This window comes from Salmo trutta, chromosome 34 (genome assembly GCF_901001165.1).
Source record: "Salmo trutta chromosome 34, fSalTru1.1, whole genome shotgun sequence".
Taxonomy (NCBI): Eukaryota; Metazoa; Chordata; class Actinopteri; order Salmoniformes; family Salmonidae; genus Salmo; species Salmo trutta.
Window position 1 is genome coordinate 5,402,047 of NC_042990.1, and position 9,277 is coordinate 5,411,323.

Consider the following 9,277-nt stretch of genomic DNA (forward strand, 5'->3'; position numbering starts at 1 on the left):
TTGCACAAACATGAGTGCTTTCCTCCCCATAATTTTGGCCTTCAAATGTGTTTTCCAAACATAAATACAGTGCATTGGAAAGTATTCCGAACCCTTGACTTTTTCCACATTTTGTTACGTTAGAGCCTTATTCTAAAATGGATTAAATAATTAAAAATCATCCATTTAAACCCAATACCCCATAATGACAAAGCGAAAAGAGGTTTTTCGAAATATTTGCACATTTATTAAATGTGACCCGATTCAGGAAACTAGACGTATGTCGTAAGTCACGACTTCACAGGAAAGCCTTTTGAACGTAAAAAAATATTTTTCAACAAAAAGCATTTTTTGGCAGAAATGCCTTCTCGAACATGTGAACTTTCATAATATCAAATGTGTATGTCATCTGTAAATACGAATAAAATTGTTAAATTATGAGCCTAGTTGGTTTAGCCACAGAAAGACAGCAACCTTCCCGCTAGCCATGATTGGCTGAGATAATGAGTGGGCTGGACATGCCGAGAGATGAGTTTGGATTGATCGGTGTTGCATCTTGTGTCTATAAAATGAGCTGCTCGTAATAGGTAAATAATCCTTTCTACTGCAGTTTTGTTTCCGAAAGATATTATGTTACCCATGGAGAACTGCAAATATGTTGCTACTGCTCTCAATAACATTGCTGCCCTGAATTTATCAGGCGCTATCGACAAAGGTCAGTGGGAAAAAGTTGTGATGGACTACTTTCTGGACGACGATCGTGCCATGCTGACTCTCTCATTTCATAACACGTTTTGAAATCAGTGGAACACAACAGGCCAAACAAGCTGTGCAAACTAAACGGAAACAACACAGGATGTATTATAAAAGGGGTGAAGCTTTCAGATTCAGATATTATACGTTTCTAATTTGTCCGAAAGTTGTTTTCATTGCAAGCTAAAGCTTGCTGTTAGCTAGCCAGCTGGAGTTCGATGGCTGGCTTGCTAACTAACAATGAACCTAACATTATTTGGTTAACTTTAGCTTGCTATGACAATCGGTTTGTATTGCTAATAATGTTACTCTATGGATTGGGATTATAATCTATCTATTTCTAATGTTAACGTGACATGTCTAAACAAAAGATCCCAAGTTAAAGCTTGCTGTTAGCTAGCTAACGTTAGCTGAGGTTAGGTGGCTGGCTTGCTAGCTAACATTAACTTATGTGTAGGAAGTGTGTGTAACGTTAGTGATGTTTTCTCAGAATGCCATTTCACATTGCTAGTTATAGGCTAATGTTAGCTAGCTAACATTGAACATATTAGTTAACTTTAACTAGCTATGACAATCGGTTTGTATTGCTAGTTAAAGCTTGCTATTAGCTAGCCAGCTGACGTTAGATGGCTGGCTAGTTACAGTAGCTAACATTACCTGTATGAACTGTGTGTAGTGATAACTCATAATGCCATTTCACATCTATTGTATAATAATGCAAAAATGTTTGTATCTGGAATTTGTCTTTCAGCATTAATCAGTAGAACACGGCTGACTCTAATCCCCCAGTCATCAAAAAGAGAGCTGGGCGAAGCAACTACATGCATCATTTCTTCACCAACTACAGAGTTGGGAAAACATGTGTGGACCTGAATAGTGATAACTGTAGTGGCCAAAACAAGAACAAGTTTGTGCTCTGGTATTGTGCCTGGTGGACCATGCACAAGCTCCACCACAATCTGGACCTTCAACTTCCTGATCACAGGCCACACCAAGTTTGCCCCTGACTTGTGCTTCAGCATCATCAAGCAGCGCTTCAGAAAGATCAGAGTGAACACTTTGTCTGAGATTGCTGGTGTTGTGAAGGACAGCATTGTGATAGGGGTCAACATCCCACAGCTGGTTGGACTGGAGGATGGTACGGTGCTGGTGGAAAGCTATGGCTGGCAACAACACCTGACTCGGTACTTCAGGCGTTTCCTCAGATCAAGCAGTACCAGCACTTCAGGTAAAAAAATCATTTTCTTTGTATGAGGTTATTCTTATCTAAACTTGGGAGGTAAATTGATGTTGTGCAGGGTTGTAATGTCTTCTGATTTCTTGTTATTCCCTATTTAACAATTTCGATGCTCTGGATTTCGGACTCAGTCGTGAGCAGGTTTCAGCTTCTTCTCAACACTGTCATCCTTCCTCCCATAGATGGTCTGCCTGGAAAAGCACCACCTGGACTGGACACAGTTTGTCTAGCTATCTTTTTTACAAGATCGGGGAGTTTTGCGATGAAGAGGCTATGGACATCACATGCCCTGCACCAAAGTCAAGGGCCTGACAGAAACAGGCTCTCCGAATATAGATTCCCTTGTTCATGCGTGGTTTGGACGGACCAGTCATCAGCACTATCTGCAGTGCCTCTATTCACATGACTCCTAAGACACACGCCATAGGTCGCTGCTATTTTTATCCTGCTGCTCAGCCACTTTACCCTGATTGTATGCATATACAGTTGAAGTCGGAAGTTTACATACATTTAGGTTGGAGTAATTAAAACTCGTTTTTCAACCACAAATTTCTTGTTAACAAACTATAGTTTTGGCAAGTCAGTTAGGACATCTACTTTGTGCATGACACAAGTAATTTTTCCAACAATTGTATACAGACAGATTATTTCACTTATAATTCACTGTATCACAATTCCAGTGGGTCAGAAGTTTACATACACTAAGTTGACTGTGCCTTTAAACAGCTTGGAAAATTCCAGAAAATGATATCATGGCTTTAGAAGCTTCTGATAGGCTAATTGACATCATTTGTGTCAATTGGAGGTGTACCTGTGGATGTATTTCAAGGCCTACCTTCAAACTCAGTGCCTCTTTGCTTGACATCATGGGAAAATCAAAATAAATCAGCCAAGAAAATTGTAGACCTCCACAAGTCTGGTTCATCCTTGGGAGCAATTTCCAAATGCGTGAATGTACCACATTCATCTGTACAAACAATAGTACGCAAGTATAAACACCATGGGACCACGCAGCCGTCATACCGCTCAAGAAGGAGACGCGTTCTGTCTCCTAGAGATGAACGTACTTTGGTGCGAAAAGTGCGAATCAATCCCAGAACAACAGCAAAGGACCATGTGAAGATGCTTGAGGAAACGGGTACAAAACTATCTATATCCACAGTAAAACGAGTCCAGTATCGACATAACCTGAAAGGCCGCTCAGCAAGGAAGAAACCACTGCTCCAAAACCGCTATAAAAAAGCCAGACTACGGTTTGCAACTGCACATGGGGACAAAGATCGTGCTTTTTGGAGAAATGTCCTCTGGTCTGATGAAACAAAAATAGAACTGTTTGGCCATAATGACCATCATTATGTTCGGAGGAAAAAGGGGGAGGCTTGCAAGCCGAAGAACACCATCCCAAACCGTGAATTACGGGGGTGGCAGCATCATATTGTGGGGGTGCTTTGCTGCAGGATGGACTGGTGCATTTCACAAAATAGATGGCATCATGAGGATGGAAAATATGTGGATATATTGAAGCAGCATCTCAAGACATCAGTCAGGAAGTCAAAGCTTGGTAGCAAATGGGTCTTCCAAATGGACAATGACTCCAAGCATTCTTCCAAAGTTGTGGCAAAATAGCTTAAGGACAACAAAGTCAAGGAATTGGAGTGGCCATCACAAAGCCCTGACCTCAATCCTATAGAAAATGTGTGGGCAGAACTGAAAAAGCGTGTGCGAGCATGGAGGCTTTCAAACCTGACTCAGTTACACAAGCTCTGTCAGGAGGAATGGGCCAAAATTCACCCAACTTATTGTGGGAATCTTGTGGAAGGCTACCCAAAACATTTGACCCAAGTTAAACAATTTAAAGGCAATGCTACCAAATAATAATTGAGTGTATGTAAACTTCTGACCCATTGGGAATGTTAATAAAGAAATAAAAGCTGAAATAAATCACTCTCTACCTATTATTCTGACATTTCACATTCTTTGTCAAGGCTGGCTCAAGGAAGCAGGAGAGGTAGAGTCAAGCGCAGGAGACAGTAAATTCTTGAACACACTTTAATCCTTATGCACAAAAAATAAAGACAGTCCAAACACGGCAGGGCAGGGCGTCAAACAGATGCCGCGCTCCAAAACCCTTATAGACGTCAGAAATAGGGACACAGCCCATAAATACCTCTGCGGTGATAAAACACAAAAACAACCTCAGGCAGAGGGAAAAAAACACACGTTCCTCGTTCCTCAAGATACCACAAAACCTGACAAGGAACATAATCACGCACAAACACAGACATACCTCGCTAAACTAAATAACCCCCCCTACTAATAACTAACCCAAAACAGGTGCGTGCCTACCTAGACCTAACCAACAGAAAGTGAAACAAAAAGGATCGATGGCAGCTAGTAGGCCGGCGACGACGACCGCCGAGCGCCGCCCGGTCGAGGAGGGGCGCCACCATCCGTCGGTGTCGTGACATTCTTAAATTAAAGTGGTGATCCTAACTGATCTAAGACAGGGAATTTTTACTAGGATGAAATGTCAGGAATGTAAAAAACTGAGTTTAAATGTATTTGGCTAAGGTGTATGTAAACTTCCGACTTCAACTGCAACTACCTCATCTATTTTTTATTTTTTAACCTTAATTTAACTAGGCAAGTCAGATAAGAAAAAATTCTTATTTTCAATGGCGGCCTAGGAACAGTGGGTTAACTTTTTTGTGATTGGGGGCAGCATTCAGAATTTTTGATGAAAAGCGTGCCCAAAGTAAACTGCCTGCTTCTCAGGCCCAGAATACCGCATAACGGACTCTGACCATGAGAAACAAGATTCTCTGATCTAATAAAACCAAGATTGATGTCTTTGGCCTGAATGCCAAGCGTCACATCTGGAGGAAACCTGGCACTATCCCAACGGTGAAGCATGGTGGTTGCAGCATCATGCTGAGGGGATGTTTTTCAGCTGCAGGGACTGGGAGACTAGTCAGGTTCGAGAGAATGATGACCGGAGCAAAGTACAGAGAGTCCTTGATGAAAACCTGCGCCAGGGCGTTCAGGACCTCAGACTCGGGCGAAGGTTCAGGAGTGGCTTCGCGAGTGGCCCAGCCAGAGCCCGAACCTGATTGAACATCTCTGGAGAGACCTGAAAATAGCTGTGCAGCGATGCTACCCATCCAACCTGAGAGCTTGAGAGGGTCTGCAGATAAGAGTGGGAGAAACTCCCCAAATACAGGTGTGCCAAGCTTGTAGCGTCATACCCAAGAAGAGTCAAGTCTGTAATCGCTGGCACAGATGCTTCAACAAAGTACTGAGTAAAGGGTCTGAATACTGATGTGAATGTGATATTTCAGCCGTCTTTTTGTAATATACATTTGCAAAAAATTCTAAAAACATGTTTTTGCATTGTCATTATTGGGTATTGTATGTAGATTGAGGGGGGAAATGATTTAATCCATTTAAAAGGCTGTAACGTAACAAAATGTGTAAAAAGTCAAGTGGTCTGAATACTTTCCGAATGCACTGTAAGGAGGATAGGTTTCTGCTGCTGGTCAGTCTGTGAGACAGACATGCAGCCTCTGACTGGGGAGAGAAACAGGCTTGCTTGAGCCTACTGAGAAACAGCCCTTCTTGAATTATGTAGCCTACTAGAAACCAGCTGTTTAAACGTTTATAATACTACCAAAGTTGTCTTTGAACTCACAAAATGTAGCCCAATATAAGCGTGACCAATTATCACTCATTTTGAGAAATACCGCTCACACGTGAGATACGCATCTTGTCACAATAGGAACTTTCTCCAATCAAAATATATCCTTTTCTATACAATTGTTATTTGTGCTTATGAATTTTACATGTTAAATGTGACTGTACTTATTTATGTGTTACAAGTTAGCTCACATAAAGAAGAAGAAAAGAAGAAAGAGGACAGAGAGCGAAAGAGGAACTATTGCTCAGTTCACTACGGAAGTTCAGAGGACATATGAATGAATAAATAAAATTCCCTCCTTATGGAGAGATCACAACTTATCTCATCATCACTACAACACAAAAGTTTTGTCAGATCAAGATCATTTTCTTGTGATCACGACATAAAATGTCAAGATAATCAAAAGTACCATGCTGCTGCTGCATAGATCGCAATGCGCTCGTGGGGCATTGAAGCCCAGAACGATAACCGGACAGGCAGCATGGTCTCCCAGGCTGCGTGGCGCCCCCAAGACCACAGTCAATCTCATGCAGCCAATCTCATGCAAGGAACAAAGCAGCTAACTTGGCTAGTCTTGTGAGCTAGTTAGGTAGTCTTGTTAGTTTGTTATCTATGCTGGTTGTTAGCTTCCATCACTGATGTGTATGCCCCATGAGGGCATAATGCCACATGAGCTCTTAGCTCAAGGTAAAGGACATTTAGCTTGCTAACGTTTTAACTTATAAACTGATGAGCTCTAAACACAAATGAAAGCACGATGTCTCAAAACAGCGACGGTGGGTTTGTGCCCATAGGCAATGTTGTTGCCGGTGATGTCTGGTGAGGACCTGCCTTACAACAGGCCTACAAGCCGTCAGTCCAGCCTCTCTCAACCTATTGCGGACAGGCAGGTCCTTACCAGGCATCACCGGCAACAACGTCGCCTATGGGCACAAACCCAGCGTCGCTGGACCAGACAGGACTGGCAAAAAGTGCTCTTCGCTGACGAGTCGCAGTTTTGTCTCACCAGGGGTGATGGTTGGATTTGCGTTTATTGTTGAAGGAATGAGCGTTACACTGAGGCCTATTCTCTGGAGCGGGATCGATTTGGAGGTGGAGGGTCCGTCATGGTCTGGGGCAGTGTGTTACAGCATCATCGGACTGAGCTTGCTGTCATTGCAGGCAATCTCAACGCTGTGCGTTACAGGGAAAACATCCTCCTCCCTCATGTGGTACCATTCCTGCAGGCTCCTCCAGAAATGTCCAGGAACTTGCAGGTGCCTTGGTGGAAGAGTGAGGTAACATCTCACAGCAAGAACTGGCAAATCTGGTGCAGTCCATGAGGAGTAGATGCACTGCAGTACTTAATGCAGCTGGTGGCCACATCAGATACTGACCGTTACTTTTGATTTTGACACCCCTTTGTTCAGGGACACATTATTCCATTTCTGTTAGTCACATGTCTTTGGAACTTGTTCAGTTTATGTCTCAGTTGTTGAATCTTGTTGTTCATACAAATATTTACACGTTAAGTTTGCTGAAAATAAACGCAGTTGCCAGTGAGGACGTTTAAATGTTTAAATGTAACAATTCAAAACTAATACAATCTGAACAACATAATAATAGAATATTGCACCATATCAAAGAAAAATAATTAACAATGTGCAAAACTGCAGCATCCCACTTAAAACATTAAACTGGTCCATCTTTTCTTTATTGCCATGTTATAACCAGCAGCACACAGCAATGCTGACCATATTTTGCTTTTTTGAGAGATTTGCATTCAGAAATGCAAGCTGCCTCACTTTCGAAGACCCTCTCAGAGGGAACGGATGTGGCCCCTATGCAGTCTCCCTGTAATGACTTTAGACAGAGGCCTTGTTCTTCCACCAGCTCAGAGGATCTGCATATCTTTGGAGGAGGGGCTCCTCCAAATAGGATCGGACCTCCATTATGGCATCTGCTGAGGGATTCCTTCGTGCTGCATCCCCAGTTGCTCTCTCGTCAAACAGCATCCAAACAGTAGACGTTTGTGGCACTACTGCTGGTGCTTCTGCTCCCTCTTCTTCCTGTTGCCCTGGTGCCTGACCCAGCTGACTGCTGGGGCTGTCCCTCCCTGCTGCTGAGGTTATTCTTTAAAGAGCCTCATCAATCGCTCAGGCATCACTGAAGACTAACTTCTTAAACCTGGGGTCAAGTGCAGCGGTTTCTGATAGCATGTGATTATATTCCATTCTGTGGAACTTTCTGTCCATTGATGAACATAGGGTGTCCATCAACTCTGTCACATGTCCTGTGGTTACCTCCCATTCCTCATGGGTCAGAGCATCAACAGGTGCATTGACCATGGCCAGGTTAGAGATGATGGCATCCTTTGACTCAAGAAACCGCTTCAACATATTAAATGTTGAATTCCACCTTGTAGTGCAGTCTTGTTAGGCCTCAGCTCAGGCATCCCCATCTGGCGTTGTGTAGACTTTAGTTTTTCAGCACCGACTGTGCTCCTATGGAAGTATTCCACAACTGCTTTCACTTTGTTCACAGTGGGCTTCATCACCTTCAGAGCATCTCTTACAATCAGGTTGATTATATGGGCAAGACATGGCTGATGGGTCCATTTAAACATTTTCATGGCTTTGGTTATGTTAGCTTCATTGTCGCTAACACAACAGACCACTTTTCCATCTACTTGCCATTCTCTGGCCACTCTCAACAGTTCCTCTGCCAAGTTCTCTGAGGTGTGTCTGTCGCTGAACTCAAAGCAGTCCAGAAGACAGCTATACATCGAAAAATCTTCAATGAAGTGACATGTAACCAACATGTAAGAAGTGGTTACCCTTGATGTCCAGCAGTCAGTGGTAAGGCAAACTGCAGTAGCTTTTTGGACTCTTTCCCGCAATGAAGCCTGTGTGCTCTCGTACATTGTGGAATAAGTGATTTTGAAAGGGTTTTCCTGCTTGGAATTGTGTACATTGGATCTAGACTATTGCTATAATTTCTAAAACCTCTGTCCTCCACGATCGAAAATGGCTGGAAATCGGTGGCAAACATTTTAGCCAATGCAATATCAATTTGGCATAAACTGGTCCATAGAAGACTGCGTTGCTGTGGGTCGTGGAGTAGGCCTACTTGACTGAGTGGATACATCTCCACGTGTGGAGGTGCTGGCTCCACCACTATCACTAGCAGGTCTAGTTGACTGAGTGGATACATCTCCATGTGTGGAGGTGCTGGCTCCACCACTATCACTAGCAGGTCTAGTTGACTGAGTGGATACATCTCCACGTGTGGATGTGCTGGCTCCACCACTATCACTAGCAGTCCTACTTGACTGAGTGGATACATCTCCACGTGTGGATGTGCTGGCTCCACCACTATCACTAGCAGTCCTACTTGACTGAGTGGATACATCTCCACGTGTGGAGGTGATGGCTCCACCACTATCACTAGCAGGTCTAGTTGACTGAGTGGATACATCTCCACGTGTGGAGGTGCTGGCTCCACCACTATCACTAGCAGTCCTACTTGACTGAGTGGATACATCTCCACATGTGGAGGTGCTGGCTCCACCACTATCACTAGCAGGTCTAGTTGACTGAGTGGATACATCTCCACGTGTGGAGGTGCTGCCTCCA